The sequence below is a fragment of the Aethalodelphis obliquidens genome, unplaced genomic scaffold (genome assembly GCF_003676395.1).
Source record: "Aethalodelphis obliquidens isolate GAN/ISIS:26980383/991018 unplaced genomic scaffold, ASM367639v1 scaffold37, whole genome shotgun sequence".
Taxonomy (NCBI): Eukaryota; Metazoa; Chordata; class Mammalia; order Artiodactyla; family Delphinidae; genus Aethalodelphis; species Aethalodelphis obliquidens.
In genome coordinates, this window is record NW_020837981.1 from 14,462,993 (window position 1) to 14,480,746 (window position 17,754).

The 17,754-nt window shown below is 43.9% G+C and overlaps 1 protein-coding gene across 2 annotated transcripts in view; it reads right to left on the reverse strand.

The window, feature by feature from the left end:
• The window catches only part of MACROH2A2 (macroH2A.2 histone), a 53,321-nt gene extending 43,050 nt beyond the window's left edge, over positions 1 to 10,271 (reverse strand). Inside the window, exon 1 of one of the 2 annotated variants that reach the window (XM_027130032.1) lies at positions 9,865 to 10,268. The gene's annotated coding sequence lies outside the window, so the exon portion shown is untranslated. Of the gene's footprint in view, positions 1 to 9,864 lie in introns of both variants that reach the window. The other variant, XM_027130033.1, reaches the window with a different exon arrangement.
• Positions 10,272 to 17,754: the final 7,483 nt, after the last annotated feature.

Below are 17,754 nucleotides of genomic sequence, written 5' to 3' on the forward strand. Positions count from 1 at the left end.
CTTTTTAATTTTTATTTTGGTAATCATATTGTTAATTTCCGAACGTTCTTGTTCTCTGATGTTTTTTTTTTTTTCATACCATCCTGTTCTTTTATGAATGCACCATGTCTTCCAATCTCTCTGAAACTAGTTGGGATGTGTTTACATCATCTACTTTCTCTAAATTATTTTATCCAGTCAGTTGTCCTATTTATTTATTTTCATCTTTTTCATGTTGGCTTTTCTTACATGTCTGGTGATCTTTGGTCATGCGTTCATATTTAAGAATGAAAGACAAGGTTGCTTATTACAGGCAGATGGGATAGAAAATCTTTCCTCAGATACTGTTTGGTAGGCATGGTTCCTGTTTCGGACCTCTGGGTACATGTGCAGGGCATGCCAATTAGCAGGCATCACCTTAGGGTCCCTGGTTAGGAACTGAGAGCCCTCAAATGCCAGAATGAGGGAATTTTACTTGGTAGAGCCATACCCATCCTCCAAATTCTAGACCTGCCCTGTAGTTGTTCAATTTCTTTAGAGAAGAAACCTCAGATAATTAGTTTGGAGGTTAAATGCTAGATTTGCAGAAGCTCTACTAGGAGTAGGGGAGGGAGAGAGGCCAATTCACCTGGCTGTTGTGGAGACAGACCTTCAATGACTCCCCATTTTTCATCCTGCCCACCTTCAGGGCAGCTCCCTCCTGCTTTTATTCTTAGCTGTGGCTCTTCCTGTGATGCCATCCACATGTTCCTATGTACTTTCAGTCATAGAAAGAAATTTGCTGAAATTTGCTAAAATCTCCCATTTGCTGATGACCGTCACCAGCCCCTCTGCCCCTTTGTTGTGAAGTGTTTATTTTCTTTTTAAGTTTTTACCATTATTTCTGTGGGCTCTAGAGAAGGAAAGCTCATGTGCTCAGAGTCCGTCATTTAGAACTGGAAACCAAAAGTGTGACTTTAATTTAACATCTTAAAAAACATCATTTGGGAATTAGCCTAGCAAAGTACACTAGTAAAAGGAAAAGTTCAGGTGTTTTGTAATTGAGTAAGAGTGTCATACTGAAAAATTTAGATTCCTTTCATCACCAGGTGAGTCACTGGAAACTAACTGGTCCTGAGATAATTGAGAAATATAAAATTTCATATCAAGAGACCGTATAAGACTCACTAATAAAATCAGACCCTCAGTGTGTCTGTATTTGCATAATTATAGCATATGGGATTCCTATAAACAATATTTAAAACTACACTGTAATCCCAGATGGGAGAAGAAGAAAGAAAGGCAACATCCTAAGCATTTGCCCTTATTCAATGAAGTGCTCTTGGTGAGAAACAGCAAACTTAATACACTGATTGCCTTCATGAAAAGACAAAATAATCTGGTTTCTTTAGACCACTATCTTCCTTTAATTTAAATAAGTTCTTACTCAAGCATAAACAGCTGATAAAGAGTAAACTACTTTTTATGCCTCAAACAACTTCTTGAAGTTTTTATTATATGCAAACTGAAGAGGAACAAGGCAGAGTAGCCAACTGGCAAGATGGTCCATTAGCAGCCGCCAGCAATCCTGATTTAAATGACCAGTTTTTCTGCTGCCAAGCTTTTGCAAAGTGTCTTTTAAAAAGAGAGAGCGGTCAACACTTGAGATTTAATTATAGGCCAGTGTATCACAGGTGAAGTTTGGTTGGGCTGATGAACCACCGTGACAAAGGATCTAGAATTTCAAAACAGCTTATTTTATTTATTTTTTAATTGGAGTATAATTGCTTTACATAGTTGTGTTAGTTCCTGCTGTACAACAAAGAGAATCAGCTATATGTATACATATACTCTTTTGAGATCATTCCCTTTAGAAGTATATAAATCAAAATGCTTTCATATATACATTATTTTAAATCTAAAACTAAGAGGTCTTATAGCTTTTTAATGATGGAAATGAATTAAAAAAACTTTAAACGTTTTCTGTAAGGTTCAAAAACATGAAATTCATAGTGTCACCCCCTAATGGATTCGTTTTAAAATTGCTGAAATTTATTCAATTTATTCATTTTTAGTTCCCATGATACTTCCCTAATCTGTAGTATTATGCTTCAGAATATTTTATATTGTAAATATTTATGAAAAAACAAAGTAGTTCTGCAGTAAGCATCTTTACATTGTCAGTTCAAAACTATCCTTTGGGAGAATAAAATGAGATGAAATAAAACTAGGTAGGACATAAGGGAATTCAATATAATTATATTAACTATATGTAGAAATATATATATATATATATTTTTTAGAAATATATTTTTAAAGGGTATGAAAAAAGTCTCTTAGCCTCATACCTGATAAAATTCTAACATATTTTGGTGTGTTACCCTTAATACTGTATTAAAATAATAGAAGTTTATTAGTATTATTCTGTAGCTGTGAAAACCATTTTCAGTAGTCCCAGCTAAATCACTTGCTCTATTACACTTCTATTTATGAACTCCAAGGGCAAATCATTATTGCACAAGTAATATTTTCCAAATCATTTTCTTCCATGGCCACCTTTAAGTGAATGAGAAGAGTCAATAATCTTATTGTCGTATATGTTAAAGCACATTAACAATTTATAACGTAAGAGCTGTATCAAATGCAATTTCATTGAAATGACACTCGGATCAAATTAATCAAGTTAACCAACCATGAACATTAGAACCAAGCGTTAACTCAATTTATTTAAATTATACTATTGGATTACAAATCATTCCCTTTTAAAAAAGCATTTCAAGTCCTGTCCTGGAATGATCTGGCGGGAAACTCAACTGCCGGCACATTCTTTATAATTCAGAGTCAGAGGATATGTGGCCATCTGGGGCACTCTAGAAGGCGTGGGGAGCAGAGCGCGGGATGCAGCAGACGTGGAGTAGATTTAGGATATCTGCTGCTACTGCAGTACATGCTGACTTTTTAAGACGTTTTGTCTTTGTTGAACCAGAGCTAAGTTTTGTTTTGCTTTGTTTTTGTTTTTGCTCCTTTGTTATTAGCCTTATGTTATTTTCTAATATAAATATATTTGGCCACCTATGGTACTGGTTGGATGAGAAATGAATATAAATGAATAAAAATACTTTGAGCTCTCTTTGATTCTGAGTTAGCAACGCACCCCAGAAGAAAATGAACCGGTTTGCCTTCCTGAATCTATCTATTCACAGAAAACATAATAAAAACAAAACTGTTCACTGGGTCCAGCCGGCTTTCGTCTTTTTGCTCTTTTGAGAATTAACAAATCGGAACAGTGGACAAGCTATCCTGTTTCCTCAAAATCTAATAGTTTCAACTTAATAGTGAGGTGTATTGTTTTACAGTGATCTATCTTGCTGCCCTGAGCAGGGGACTAGCTTTGAACCAAGATGAGAGGCTCAGGGAGAGCGAGGGGATGTGGCAGCTCCCTTTGGCAGTGGGTGAGTGGACCAGTACCAGTCGGTGGGTGGGCTGCAGCCCCTGGTGCTGCCTGACCTACCAGGGGCTCCCAGAGACATCCATGACTGCTGGGCCAGTTGTGGGCTCTCAAACCCACAACTAGAGCAGACTGTGTGCTGAGCAGAGGCAGCTGCCCCGGAACTGCTCTTCCTCCATCCCTCCCCCTGCCTGTCCCTCCCCACCCTGTTTTCCTTACTGTCAGTGCTAAGGCAGTGGCTGCACTGCGGGGACCAGTGGCTGGGGGGCCGTTGCTTCAGTTGCAGTGTTCTGTGACGGTGACAGGCAGTGTTGCTCCCTGGTCAGAGCTGTGAAGGTGCATGTTGTATCACCTGCACCAGGTAAGGGCGACGGCCAGCCTCTGTAGGGTGCATCATGGTGGGAGAATGGAAGGTACAGTGGACGGAGGAGGGGGGGACACAGTTCTGCATCGACCAGCTGCGGCCCTTAGGCAAATCAGCTGACTTTTCAGAACCTTCCTTTTGCTCAAACAAAGCCTTTCAGAAGCTCTAATATGTATAACACACAGAAGGAGGGGGAGTTATGCTGGTTGGAGTGGGGAAGGCCTGGGAAGCTTGATGGCTTGGTCCCCACCCTTTCCTGCTTTGGGCCTCTGGGCCCTGTGGCGCTCCACTGGAGAACCATAGCACCAGCTGACCTCTGAGGTCCCTTCTGACCTGAAAGTTGCTGCTACTCTAGGAAGATGCTCAAAATGTCACTCCTTCTGAGCCCCGACCCTCCATCTGTTACTTCGTTCATAGAGATGGAACAATCAGGTAGAATTAAATCACATGCCGGTGATCTTTCCTTCAAAGTCACTATTTCATCACCCATGATAACAACAGAAAAGAAAAAGTGGGCCTGAAAAACTGCTTTACTTTGTTTATGGCCTACCTCTTCTCCACCCCAAGACAATGATCGACATTGTTTACTAGAGAACAGCAGAGGTGAAAATCCAGTTTAGAAGCAAGGGGGCAATGATGACCACCTCATTGAAATTCTGGAAAACTGGTCAATTTGAAAGTTTAGCACTCTGGTGGGGAACCCAGTGAATTATTGTCTGATCTGAAAGTTTATGTTGTGTATGGTATGAGCTATTGGAATTTACCTTTTCGTAGTCTACCACCACTATTTACTGTAATGGTTTAATTGAGCAGTGAAGGCAGCAAAAATACAAGTTACGCAGTTCTGTGTATGAACCATTACTGCTGCCAGGCCAGTGAACACAGGGCCTGGGATTTCCTGGAAAAGTTTGACTTCATTTTATTATATTTTTGTCCTGTAGTCATGGAAATAACCCACATTTAGGCATCGAAACTATATCATCAGGACTACCTCTCATATCCAGAAACGATCTCCAAACCTTTGGTCAGACCATGTATTGCAATTCTGACCTAAACAATACGGTCACTGTAGCTTATTCTTGTGGCATCACAGAATCAGCTGAAATAAACGTCCCTGTGCGAGGCTGGTGGTCGTACGCCTGTTTCCACACATGTTCTGTCAAAGCATGGGAAGTTTGACTTGAATGACTTACTCCATTCCAAGTCCAAATTGGCAATGCCAGTCAAGATAAATTGGGCAAAGTATGATGGATGGTGAGGTGGATAAATGAACAATAAAGGCTTCAGAGAAACCACGCAATTTATCTTATTTAATACTTTGTGACAAGACCGTTTAAAGTACAGTGTGATGTGGCTCAATCTGATGCTCTTTATCCTTTATTGACATTGGTAAAATAGTGATGCAGACAGGAGTTTAAAAAGAAAATCTGCACACACTAATGTTAAAATGAACATAATCTGAGGACCACTGGAACGCCAGCACCTCCTGTGCCGCCACATGCACGTGAGGATGTGGGGCCGTGGAGTGAGGCTGCCCGGGCGGGAGTCCTAAATCTACCACCCACCAGTTGTGTGGTGACCTTGGGCACATTTTAACCTCTCTCTTCGCTTCTGTAAGATGGGTATAACAACCATGCCTACCTATAGGGCTGTCGTAAGAATGATAAGCGTTGATACCTTTGAAGGGCTTGGAACAGTACCTGGCAAGCAGTAAGGCATTTAGTAAACATTAGCTACTATGACTTATTTCCACAAAAGAAAGTTTTGAGACTATTTTCACAGAATGCAGGCTAACATTTTAATTCAAAAGTGACTATTATAATACTATAGTGCTGGATTTGTGTATAACATGTGGCTTAAAACTCAGTGTTGTCTTTCTGCTTCTCTCATTGGTCTTAGGAGGCAATGTAAAGGGGTGGAAAAGAAATAGTCCTGGGAAAACGCTAAGAGCCACATACTCTACAGCAAATACTTTTGTTTTTCCCAAGGCTGGGCACTTTGGGCCCCTCTTGTTCTAATCCCATATTCCCCACCCTCCATCCGCCTGGGAACCCACAATTATCGCAATGTTAGACCCACAGGATTTCACAAAATCTAAGACTGAAAAGGACCTGAGTGATCAGTCATTTAGACCACTCCTGCCCAATTTTAGCCACAATAAAAGTGAGGGGTTGTGATCATTGAACGACTTGTCCATGGCTACATGGGGACTGGGTGAGACCAGACCCAGTCCCCTCACCCCCACTTCTGGAACCCGGGTCTGGGGCTGTTTTCTCTTATACTTTGTTGTATGTTTCATCCCCACTGGCACCTAGCATAGTATTATGTACACATTTGACATTCAAAAAATATTCCTTAAATGAGTAAATGAATAAGTGAAACCAACCTTAAATATTTGTTTTGAAAGTACTTTGGAGTTCCTTCTGTAGCATTTGGGGTGGGGGGAATGAATTATCTTCTCAAACACTTTTTCCCCCAACCTAATTCCCAATATTCATACCATTGTGCATCTAGGGGAAAACCAATCCCCCGTCCTCATGTTTCCACTACATTCTTTTTTAAAATGCCACCATCCGATACCATTGTTAGAACTCATGTCCTCATTTTTTCCTTCTAAACGTAACTTAAGATATTCATAGAATCATAGTGATGAAAGCAATTGTGACCCGTTCATTTAGTTCACTCCCCAGCCTGAACCTGGGCAGGGCAGGCCAGGACTCGAGGGAACGCACATCACCGTGCTGAGCAAAGAGGAGGTGCTAGCTAGAGCCCGGTGTCTGCATCAGGCTTCCTTCTGCCTGCCTTGTCTCCTCTTCCCCTTTCCCTCCAAATCCTGCTACATTCCCTGTGAAGCCTCGCCCAAGCCTTCCCATCCAGCTTAGAATTCTCTTCTTCCTTTAAAAACTGTCATAGCATTTTAATTATGGCTTTTATTACACATTATCAATCACTTGTAAAGTAATTGTGTTTAGTTATCCAAGCAACATATAAATTAATCCAAGTTGTAAAATTTCAAATATTATAACAACGGTTATGGATGGGTATGATTAATATAATTAAAGTCCTCCACGATGCATCTAATTCTTGTTTCTTTTAGCGGGTGTCTTGTTCTACACCTCTCCTATCCATTTTTACTTATAGAAATTCATAGTTTTATTTTGTTTTTACAAAAATGGTACCATTCAATATATATTGTTCGGTAATTTGCTTTTTTCATTAATAATGCATCTCGGTGACCTTTCTGTCTTAGTAATATATAGACTTACTTCATTCTTTTTAACTGCTTCCTAATTTTCCAGAAGATGTACCAGAGTTTATTTAGCCATTCTCTATCGATGGCCATGAGGGTTGTTTACAATGTCAGAATTACCGAAACTCTGCCATGGAAGGGAATCACATAATCTGTGTACACGCCTGCCTGCTTCTCTAGGGTACATATCAAGAAATGGAATTGCTGGGTCACACAGAATGTGCACATTATTAATTTTAACAGTGCCAAACTGCCCTCCAAGTTGGCTATATTAATTTACACGCCTGTCAGCAGTATATAAAAGAACCCGTTTTCCCACTAGCTTGCCAATCTTAATCACTTTTCCCCTTCTTTTACCTTCCTATATATTTTATTTCCTAGGTTTGGGGGTGTAAGCTCTCTGAGAGCAGGGCCCATGATCTCCTCATATTTGCATTTCTTCCCCCATCCAGAGGGGTTTAAAAATTGGTGCTCCATAAACACCTGTTGAATGATCTCTAACCATACGTTTTTCGTTCATCTCTGGGCAGTACACACTTTTCAGAAGCATTTACCAAGACAGCATCTAACTTTGAGAATGAAAAACATTCTAAGAAAGTTGGTTGATTCTTTTGCACATTCCTCACGCTGAACAAGTTACAGATATCTTTCATTTAGAGTTGCCTAAGACAGGATTCTCTCCTGCCTTGCTGGCAGGGGGTAGTGAAAACAGACCTGGTTATCTCAGACAATAGCTAGCAGCGCGTCCCACCCACTGGGAAACAGCAGACCAAAGGCGCCTCAGAATCCCTGGGAACTAGACAGAAGATGGAATGGTGAAGGAGAAGGGTCACAATCTTTGGAACATTCTGGATCTAAGAAGGTAAATTCTTTTATAGAGTTTTGAAATAGAGGAAACCATTAATAATGTCTAAAGCATGGCAATAAATGGATCCAGGTGAGGAGGAACTGTGACAGGGTAGGAGAAACTGGAGTGAAGAACTGGGCATAAGGAAATTTGGATACAGGAAATAGGGGTTTTAAAGGTGTGAATTACGTGATTCAAGAGATCCAGGCCTATATTTATTTATATGATAATCTTGGGTAATTCTAAAAATGCACGAGCGTAGTTCCAAATCTTGGCGCTCTGAACATTTATTTGAAAATAAGAGTTTTCCAAAGGGGTAAGAGAGAACTTTCAGCTAAATAAGAATTGAGAATTACGTGTAGCTTGGTTTGTGTTTCACAAAAGAACTGCTCCTAAATAAGAAACATAAAGGAAGACACATGTTCGCTCTTAATAATGTTTCTTTTTCTCTCACCTACTGAACCATTTCAATAGCAACTGCGCAGCCCAGTGAGGGTACAATCGCATTTCGACACAAACAAATGAGAAGTGAGGAAACCGTTTGCCTTGATGGCCCAATTGGGGAATGGCCCCCTGAGGCTGGACTGATACACCTCAGTTCATTGGCACCGTTGGAAAACCCAAACTGCCCTTACTTTACCATCAGGGCCTCGGGGCTGTGGTCCCCGCTGCACTCCCTTAACCAGACACGAACCCGCGGTTTGATTTCTCGGCTCATCTCTTTTCGCCCCTTTCATCCCTTCTCCCTCCGTTGCCAACAAACCCAGCAGTGACCGGGCCTAAATCAAGCCCGCTGTGGCCCATTTTTGGCCAGGAACAATCAGCGTCTGGAGACTACTGGAGGAGGCAGCGCGTTTGGCCCTTTGGGGTCTCAGTGCCACTGTTGTGTGGAACAAAGGGGGCAGGAGCAGAGGGCGCCCCCAGGAGGAATGGCGGGGAAAGACCCCCGTGGGCGCGATTAAGGAGGCGGGCGAGGCTGGAACTAGGGTGCTCCCGGAGAGCGGGCTAGGCGCCCGGGGAAGCATGCCTGGTCCCCGCCCGCTGCGCCCCGCACGCGATTCGCCCCGCATCTGGCGGCCGGCGCAGCCTTTTCCTGCGTCGCAGCCTCTTTACTTTTATTCCTCCCCCTTCGATTATTATTACTATTCTTTCCCGCGCAAAGCGGGAACCCGGGACTGCCCAAACGAGCGGCGGAGGGGCCGCCATTTCCCCGGGAAAGCTCTGCGCGCGTCGGCACCGGGCGCCCCGGAAAGGGAACCAGAGGGGAGTGCCCGGCCCCGAACCCTCCTCCGCGCCGGCCGGGGACTCACAGCCACCCGCGGCGCCCCGCTCTCCGCGCAGCAGCCCCCGACCCACGCCTCCGCCGCCCGCGTCCCCGGCCTGACCTTCTCCGGCGCGGCCCACCCCCGGACCCCGGTCCCTTCCCTCCTACCGGCGCCTCCGCGCCCCTTCCATTGTCAGCCCGGAGCAGCCGGCACCCGACCTGGGCACCCACTGAGGCCCCCAGAGCGGCCTTGCCCGGGCTCTCTCGGCCCCTGCGCAGACCACCGCCCCGGACCAGTCCCCCTCGGCGGCCGGGCGCCTCCCTTCTCCCCCTCTGCGCCCCCAACGCCGCATCTCCAGGAGCCCTTCGCTCCCTCGGGACAGCCTCGCCCGGGGCTCGCGCCTAGACCCCGCATCCCTCCTCCCTCCCTCAACGCCCAAGATGCCCCCGGCTCCTCGCCGGCCACAGGAATTTTACCGCTTCTTTAGCAAACGCCCCCCCCTTTATTTCTTGAGGAGGCAAGTTGGGCAGCTTGATTTATTAATTTGTCTTTCTTTCTTTTCTTTCTTTTTTTTTTTGCGGGGAGGGTCGGCTGTCTGGGGAGCGCCCGCAGGGGCTGGGCGGTGAGGAGGGGCAGGGGTTCTCTCCAGCCCCTGCACTGCCCCCGAGGCGCGTTTTGTTTCCAGACCCCGAAGCCCCCTGAACAATAATGCCACCGCCATGGCGGGCTCACCTGGTGCTGTGCCGCCTGCTCCGGGCGCCCGGTGCCCTCCGCGCGCCGCTCCCAGGGCGCAGGTTCGGCCCGCGCGGCGCCGGCGCCGGGCAGGACTCTTTGCCTTTCTTTGGGTTCTATCTGTGCGTGTCAATGGCGGCAAGCGGCAGTTCTCCGGGCCGCGGATAGTAGCGGGGGGAGGAGGAGGAGGGAGAAGGGATTGCTCCTTCTCCACATAACCACCTCTAGGAGGAGTCGCTCAGCCTCATCCCCCGCCAGCCCAGGCTCCGCGACGGGTCCTGGGCTTTCGGTGGGGCTTGATGAGCTATTGTCCTTCAGGAGCATTAATGATGAAACCGCGCGGCCTCCGCGTCGCTGGCGGATCCGCTGGGTGCGCTGAGGGCCACTTGCTACGATGAGGCTTTCCCCAGAGCTGGGGACAGAGGCGCTATGGTCACGATCCAGAGTCTCCTGTTAGCAGGATCCACCTTTGGTGGAAGAAGGCGGCGTGGGCGTTCATCCGGCAGTTCTAGGGAGAGCCTTAGAAGGTGAAAGGGAAAAAATGCCACCTTCGATGGTCTCGTGTCCCTAAATAATAATAAATACATTAACGACTGTGTCCACCACTGGGACGATAGCATAGCATAGGGTGGCCATAGCCACGACAACTGAGAATTTATATCCATGCCTTCATCTTAGCTTTTTATAAATTAAGACAGAATCCAGCGTTGTATATTCTTTGGAGTAGCAGATGTTTGTTTTCATGGGTAAGACTGTGCATGGACCTAATTTTTAATTCAGTTGCTTTACAGTGTGTTAGTTTGTAATCTCAGCGGGTATTAAGACTAGCACGAAGCTATTCTTTTAAGGATTTCTATTAGTTTCTGGAAAAAAATATTTTTACAGGGGTGTGGTGGACAATATCAGGTGTGAAAATGGGGTTAGTAGTTGCTCTGTTCTACTGGAAGCCAGTGCTGTCCTTTGTAACTCTAGATGTTGGCCAGGGCTTCATGGCTTGGGGGGCGGGTGAGTCAAAGGAATTTGTTTATTTCAGCGGGAAATGCTAACTTGGTATGGGCCATCCATGCTTCCTCTGATCTCCTGCTCAGTAAGTCAAAGGACTAACAAAAGGAGAGGCAAATTTTTGATGTCTTCACAAAAGAGAAACCCACAGGAAAACACAGTTCTCCAGCATTGGCCAAATAGACGCATTTCAGAGCCTCTTCCATTTGGCAATATTATGTGTACTTACACCTATAAACTTATAAATGTTTAGGCAATGGGGAAACTTGGGGTGACTAAAAGCTTCCAATAGACTAAGTCCACTCCCCTCTGGATTTATACTAGTTAATCAGGGCTGTTGGTGGAATTAGTAGATGGCGCATTAGACTGGGTGCATGTCAAAGTGTTTTCTGAGCAATCAGTTGACTTCCCAAAAGATTATGGATAAAGGTACAAATAAACCTCTCTGTTTAAATCTCATACGGCTTCTCAAAGTCTCCTAGGACCAAAGGTCTCCATTCATTGGGACTTCCTTCACTCGCCTTCCTACTCTTTTTACCCTCTCTGTGTATGACCTCACTGTTCTTTGTCTTTTTTTTTTTTTTTTTTGGTGGTACGTGGGCCTCTTACTGTTATGGCTTCTCCTGTTGCGGAGCACAGGCTCCGGACGCGCAGGCCCAGCGGCCATGGCTCACGGGCCTAGCAGCTCCGCTGCATGTGGGATCTTCCCGGACCGGGGCATGAACCCGTGTCGCCTGCATCGGCAGGCGGACTCTCAACCACTGCGCCACCAGGGAAGCCCTGTCTTTTTTTTTTTTGGCCTTACTGCGCAGCATGTGGGATCTTAGTTCCCCAACCAGGGATTAAACCCGCGTCCCCTGCATTGGAAGCGTTGCTTCTTAACCAATGGACCGCCAGGGAAGTCCTGTCCTTTGTCTTTGCAGGCACTTTCCAGGTCAGCAATCTAGTCAGGATGAAGTCCTCTTTTCCCAAGACATATATTTATACGGTTTTAAATGATCCCCTGGGGCATCTCATAATGGTTTCGATTTCCCCTTCTTAGAGGAAGCGCCTGTCTCCCTTGTATAGATTTCTGATGCCCATTCTAGATCAGAAATAACCTACAGGCCAACATTCAAGAGGGCTCAGGAGCCTTCTGGGAGTGCTTGAAAAATCCTCCTACCCTGTGACCCAATCAGCCAGGCTGACTGAGATAGAGTTGAATAATTCATCAATATATATTAGATTCACATTCTCCCTGTAACTTCCCAATAAAAATGGTACTCATGGTCATTTTTATGTGGATTTTATGTAACTCGTTTCATCCTAGCATTTTGTTATATGCTCTTCCTGAGAAAGGCTGGGTCTAAGAAATTTACTAGTCAGAATTTTTCCCCTTTCATACTGGTTGGTTCCTTCAAATAGATGATGTAGTTGAAATTCAGAGAATCAAGGGAATGTCAGCTTCATAATCCTCTGGTTCTTGGAATAGAAGAGATCACAGAGTTCACTTGGTCAAACCCTTTATGTGGTAGGAAAAAATCTGGTATTCAGGAGATATAAGGGACAGATATGCAGCCTGATATGCAGATCTAGTTAAATTATCTATATTTAATATTGAACACTTAGCAAATGAACAGAAATTTAACACTGAGATAATATTGTATAGTTAAAATACATTTGAAGTAGTCAACATGATTATAAGTTCATCAGGCATCTTGAGTTCTGCGGTGGCTTCCAGCTCAGGGAGCCCCTGACAAGCTGAATAATAAATGCTGATAATACGAGCTTACACTTACTGAATGCTTACTGTGTGCGTTGTGCTTTACCATTACTAACTCATTTAATCCTGGCAACAACTCTATGGGGTGGGCACTATTTTCTCCTTTTTACAGGTGTAGAAACTGAGGCAGCAAATGGGTGAGAAAGTTGCCCATAGCTACAGTTAGGAAGTGGCAGCCTCATATTCTTAATTCACTGTTACTGTGGTCGGGGTGTGCATTTGCTTTAAGCAAAGGAATTTTGTGATTGGTCACAAGGTGGAAAGTCTCTTGGACCATTCCCAATACACATCCTCAAGGAGTCAGTGGAAAGCTGATTACAGTAGGTTTGGTTGATTACCATTGCAATGAAAATATTTTCTTAACCCTTGACCTGTATGTGTGCATGATATTATGAATAAACGTTATTGATTGTGAGTTGACTCCATTAGCGACAAGGATGTCTCATAAACATTTTATTGAGATGCAGGATGAACTGCTTCTTTACTTAGAGACAGGCATATAGCATGATTCAGAGATGAAAAAATATGAATTAGCCATGCAACCAGATATTCTGTTGGATCTACTAGTAATTCATCCACAAACTCATCTATTTTAAAAATAGCTTTGATTTTGCCCCCCAAAACCTTTTTACTTTTTCATAATCCAAATTTATGATGTTGTGTGAATTGAGTGGGTTTTTATTTTTCATGATTAGTTCTAATCTGGTTTATAACACTTATAATTCGTGATCATTTTCCCCTTCTGAGATCTTGCTTTGCGATTACCCTATTAACTTCCTGACCTCATCCTCTTCTAGAAGACTGTGTCATGTAGGTATATATTTATATGTGACATATATAAGTATATGAGTATAAGATTTATATGTCCAGATTAATTTCATTTGAGAATTCTGATCTCCTTTGAAGTAACCTGAGATTCCCTGGGAGTGTCATAAAAACAGATGGAAATCATTGGTTTAAGCTCTTCTTTGAATGTTAAGTTAGGCAATTCTAGACGGCGTATTAATTCCATCAAGGCACCAACTGGCATAACTCTAAATAGCAACTTGGGAGCCTGAGGTTATGAATGTCCACAAAGCACCAAGCTCAACAGTACCCCACTATTCTAAGAAATAAACACAGCTTCTAAATATACCTTATAGCCTGGAAAATATTAGGCAATCTGACTTTAAAATTTTTTATTAGCTAGAAAAATGCTTAGTCTTTCCTGTTGTTCTATTTTGAATAGTGCACATGATTAATGTTAAACATTTATTCCCTTGATCTGAACTGGTGGCTTTCAGATCTTAGTAATTCATGGAAGTGAATAAATATACTTAAAGAAAGGGCACATAGGCAATCATTGTGCCAACAAAGCCCATTCTTGGTATCTCTGGCTAAAATGAACATCTTCGTCCCCTAACTAGAAACATTTTACTGGTTCTGATTCTTAAAAACAACAACAAGATATGTCCTTTATTTTTGTTTTTGCCCGTGCTGTCCGGCTTGTGGGATCTCAGTTCCCTGCCCGGGCCACAGCAGTGAAAGTGCCGAGTCCTAACCACTGGAACGCCAGGCAATTCCCCAAATATGTTCTTTTTGACACTATGTCCTGACCCTTTGGTTCTGGGAAAGGGGATTTACATGAGTGGGTGTGTGTGTATAGAGGCATATCTATGTATATACATCTACATATGAACGAATATATATTTGGTGTGTGTGTTACACGTGTGTACATTGTAAGATGTGTAGTCACTGAGATTGCTGTAGGCTCAGAGTTAAGCCTGATTTGGATTTTAAAGGAAACTACCAAATGTTTAGCATTTAACTGATGAACTATATTGTAAAGGAAAATGAAATATTTCAGGTTTTTAAGGGAAATACATTGTCAGCCCCAATTATGCCGAGTTGTAGTTAGGAAAATAAGGCACGTAATGTCATTAAGTTTAATGGAAACAGAACCCGGAGCTAAGGGGAGTGTGCCAGTTGGTATCTTGCTCTGTTCAGTGCCGGAGCTCTCTGGGAGATCATCCCAATACTTCCAGGCAGAGCTCTTTACGACAATTGTGATGGGAAGTGGCAGCATGCATCTAGAGACTTTGGACCTTAGCATCTGTGTTGGGAGATCTGTGCAATGTGGCCTCACACCTAAATGAAATTGCTCTTTACAATTTAAACCCATTCTAGAGAATGGGGGCACTGATTTTACAAATGCACAAGAGCAGAATACCATAGTAAAACTATAATTTATTTTTACAAATGGTGTGTTTTTACAAAGGCCATCTGTCGGTTGACTCTCTGATCTAAAACAAATCTGTTTGTTCCCCGGAAGAAATAACATGTCTGTTGAAAAAGGATTTATGGACGACAGGCTGCCCAATCCACCAGCCATTGGTATAATAGTAACTATTTATGATATATTTACTTCTAAGGGAGTGCTGTGAGTGGAAACTATTACTTGTGAAGTATGGTAATTAATTTTTCATTACCTCAAAGCCAAGAAATGGAGCCCAGTTGCATTTATTAAGATTGCTGCATGCGAAACATGTTTCTTCTGGAAAAAGAATATAAAATAAAAGCATGATAGGACCATGGGCTTGAACTCAAGCCCTGGACTTGGTTTTGGAGGACAAGAAGACAAATCGCTATTGAATGACCCTGGCCACTTGATCTCTAGGCACCACTGGTGGTCCTTATTGAAAATTAGATCCTACCATTAATACCAAAAGAAAAGAGGACTCTAGGCTGGGAGAAACAGACCCCTGTCTCCATCCTCCTACACAAAAGAGATACTCCAGTGAATATTTATTCATATTTTAATAATTATTTTGGAATGGTATCTAATATTTCTTAATAAGTACCCTTTTTAAGAAACTGGGCTAGGTCACATGAGAGGTACAAAAAGGCATGTTTTCTTCTCTCAAGAAACTTGCCATCTACCTGATAACTCAGGGCATGGTGATAGATACAGAAATCACCTTGACATTATCAATGAGAAGTGGTTAACCAGAGTCAGTGGTTATCTTATCTCTGAACCCCTTTCTTAAGTTAATACCAATTATATTTTGGTTTTTCCAAAGTATTCATAAAATTAGCTAAACCAAGTTCTTACCCCAAATATTTCATTTTATTTACTGTTATTTTTCAGACATTAAAAAAAATATATAATACTTGAATATGACACACAAAAAAGTACAAAGGTAGACGGTCCAAGGGGTCCTTACTCCTTGTCCCCCAGGCAGCCAGTTGCACTTCCCAAGGTAACCAAAGTTAAGTTACTTTTGTGTCCTTCCAAGCACCACTTTTCTCCTGGGTTTCTTTTTGTGGACAGAGGTCTTATTTGTCTTTTAAAGGACTCTGGAGAAGTCTTAATATTCAGACTCCAAAGGGGACAGATTCTACAACAGCACATTAACTCCTCTCTGTTAAGATCTTGGGCAGAAGAGTGGACACAGAGGTTCAGAGGCAAGATGTTGGTGAACGTAACTATGAGGATTTTCTGCTGGTGCGACAAAGTACAAGTCCCCCTCCCCTTTGGATCTAGGAAAATCCTCACGTGATGTAAGTCAAAACCCAGAGACAAGGCTGGCACTGAAATACCTTGTGTCTCTCAGGCTGACAGTCCAGGATCCCAGCTCTGAAGATAGGAGGACCCTCCCTTACCTCTTGATTAATCCTTGAAGATGCCTGGATGCCATTCCACTTTTTTTCCCATGAATACCTCCCAGTAGTGGGGCTAGAGAGGAAGTGGGCCCTGCCACAGAACCCCCATTATGTAGACAAGTCTCCCAGGACAGTTGGATTGAGCCTGTCTGCCCCCAAGCTCCACACTTCAAAGGGCATCAGAAACGATGAGGTGGTTGGATCAGATCACATCCAAGGTCGTGTCTGCTTGGGATCTCTCCAGCCTGGGGCTCACGAGCAGGGTCGACTTCAGCTGGGGCTGCTGCTCTCTGGTTTGGGCTGCCAACCTTCCCATTTGGAGGCTGGGTCTCAGCTCAGCCCTTGGGGGATCTGAGGGTAGTGGACCAGGGCACAGCATGTCCCTGGAGCCTGCATAGGCAGGAGGTTGATTCAGCCAAGGCACTCTAGAAGCATAAGCTTCAGGGACAGTGGGGATGGGGCAGCTTATGGCTTCCTGCAGCCATTTAGCTATGGCCTCCTGAGGTCTGGTTCTCAGCAGCCCTCATGTTGCCCTTCCCCCATCCTTATAGAGGAATTCCACTCTTGGGCCTCAACACAACACTTCCTGCCTCACTTAAGTATTCCTTCCATTTCCTTTGGGTTGCAGAAGAGTATCAGAGTGAAAAGGAAGAGAGTTCATGCCAAAGGAGACTCAGCCATTCACACCTTCCCTACCCATAGAAATTTCAACCTCTGTTTCTTTCCTTCCCTCCCTCCCTCCCTCCCTCCCTCCCTCCCTCCTTCCTTCCCTCCCTCCCTCCTTCCTTCCTTCCTTCCTTTCCTCCTTCTGTTTTCCTCCTTGAAAATTCTTAGCTTGGGTTCTTGAACACATAAAAGTCCACGGAGAGCTGTTGAGCTCTTGGAAGATACTGAGGCTGTGGGATGTTTTGTGTGTGTGCGTTTCTGTTGAGAAGATCCTTCTTATTTGTTGGCAGCTTCTCACAGGGATTTCTGCGACAAAAGATAGCTGCCCACTGAGTCTTCTCTCGCCCCAGGCTCCTACCCTGCCCAGCCACTTCTGGTTCCTCTGCTACGCGCTCTCAGAAAACTTCACTCCTCCCTTTAGAGCATACATTGACACATTTTTCTGTAAAGGGACAGATAGTAAATATTTTAGGCTTGTGGAGTATATTATGTAGGTACTTATATAGCAAGACAGAAAACAAATTTCCACAACTTTTTTTTTTTTTTTTTGCGGTACACGGCCTCTCACTGTTGTGGCCTCTCCCGTGGCCATGGCTCACGGGCCCAGCCGCTCCGTGGCATGTGGGATCTTCCCAGACCGGGGCACGAACCCGCATCCCCTGCATCGGCAGGCGGACTCTCATCCACTGCGCCACCAGGGAAGCCCAGAACTGGGGCTTTTTGATGGAGATTCCAAGGTTCTTTCCATTCCACCTAAATGCCTCAGTTAATCTCATTAACCATCATTGTGTGTGTATCATATAAAAAGGTTAGAATAG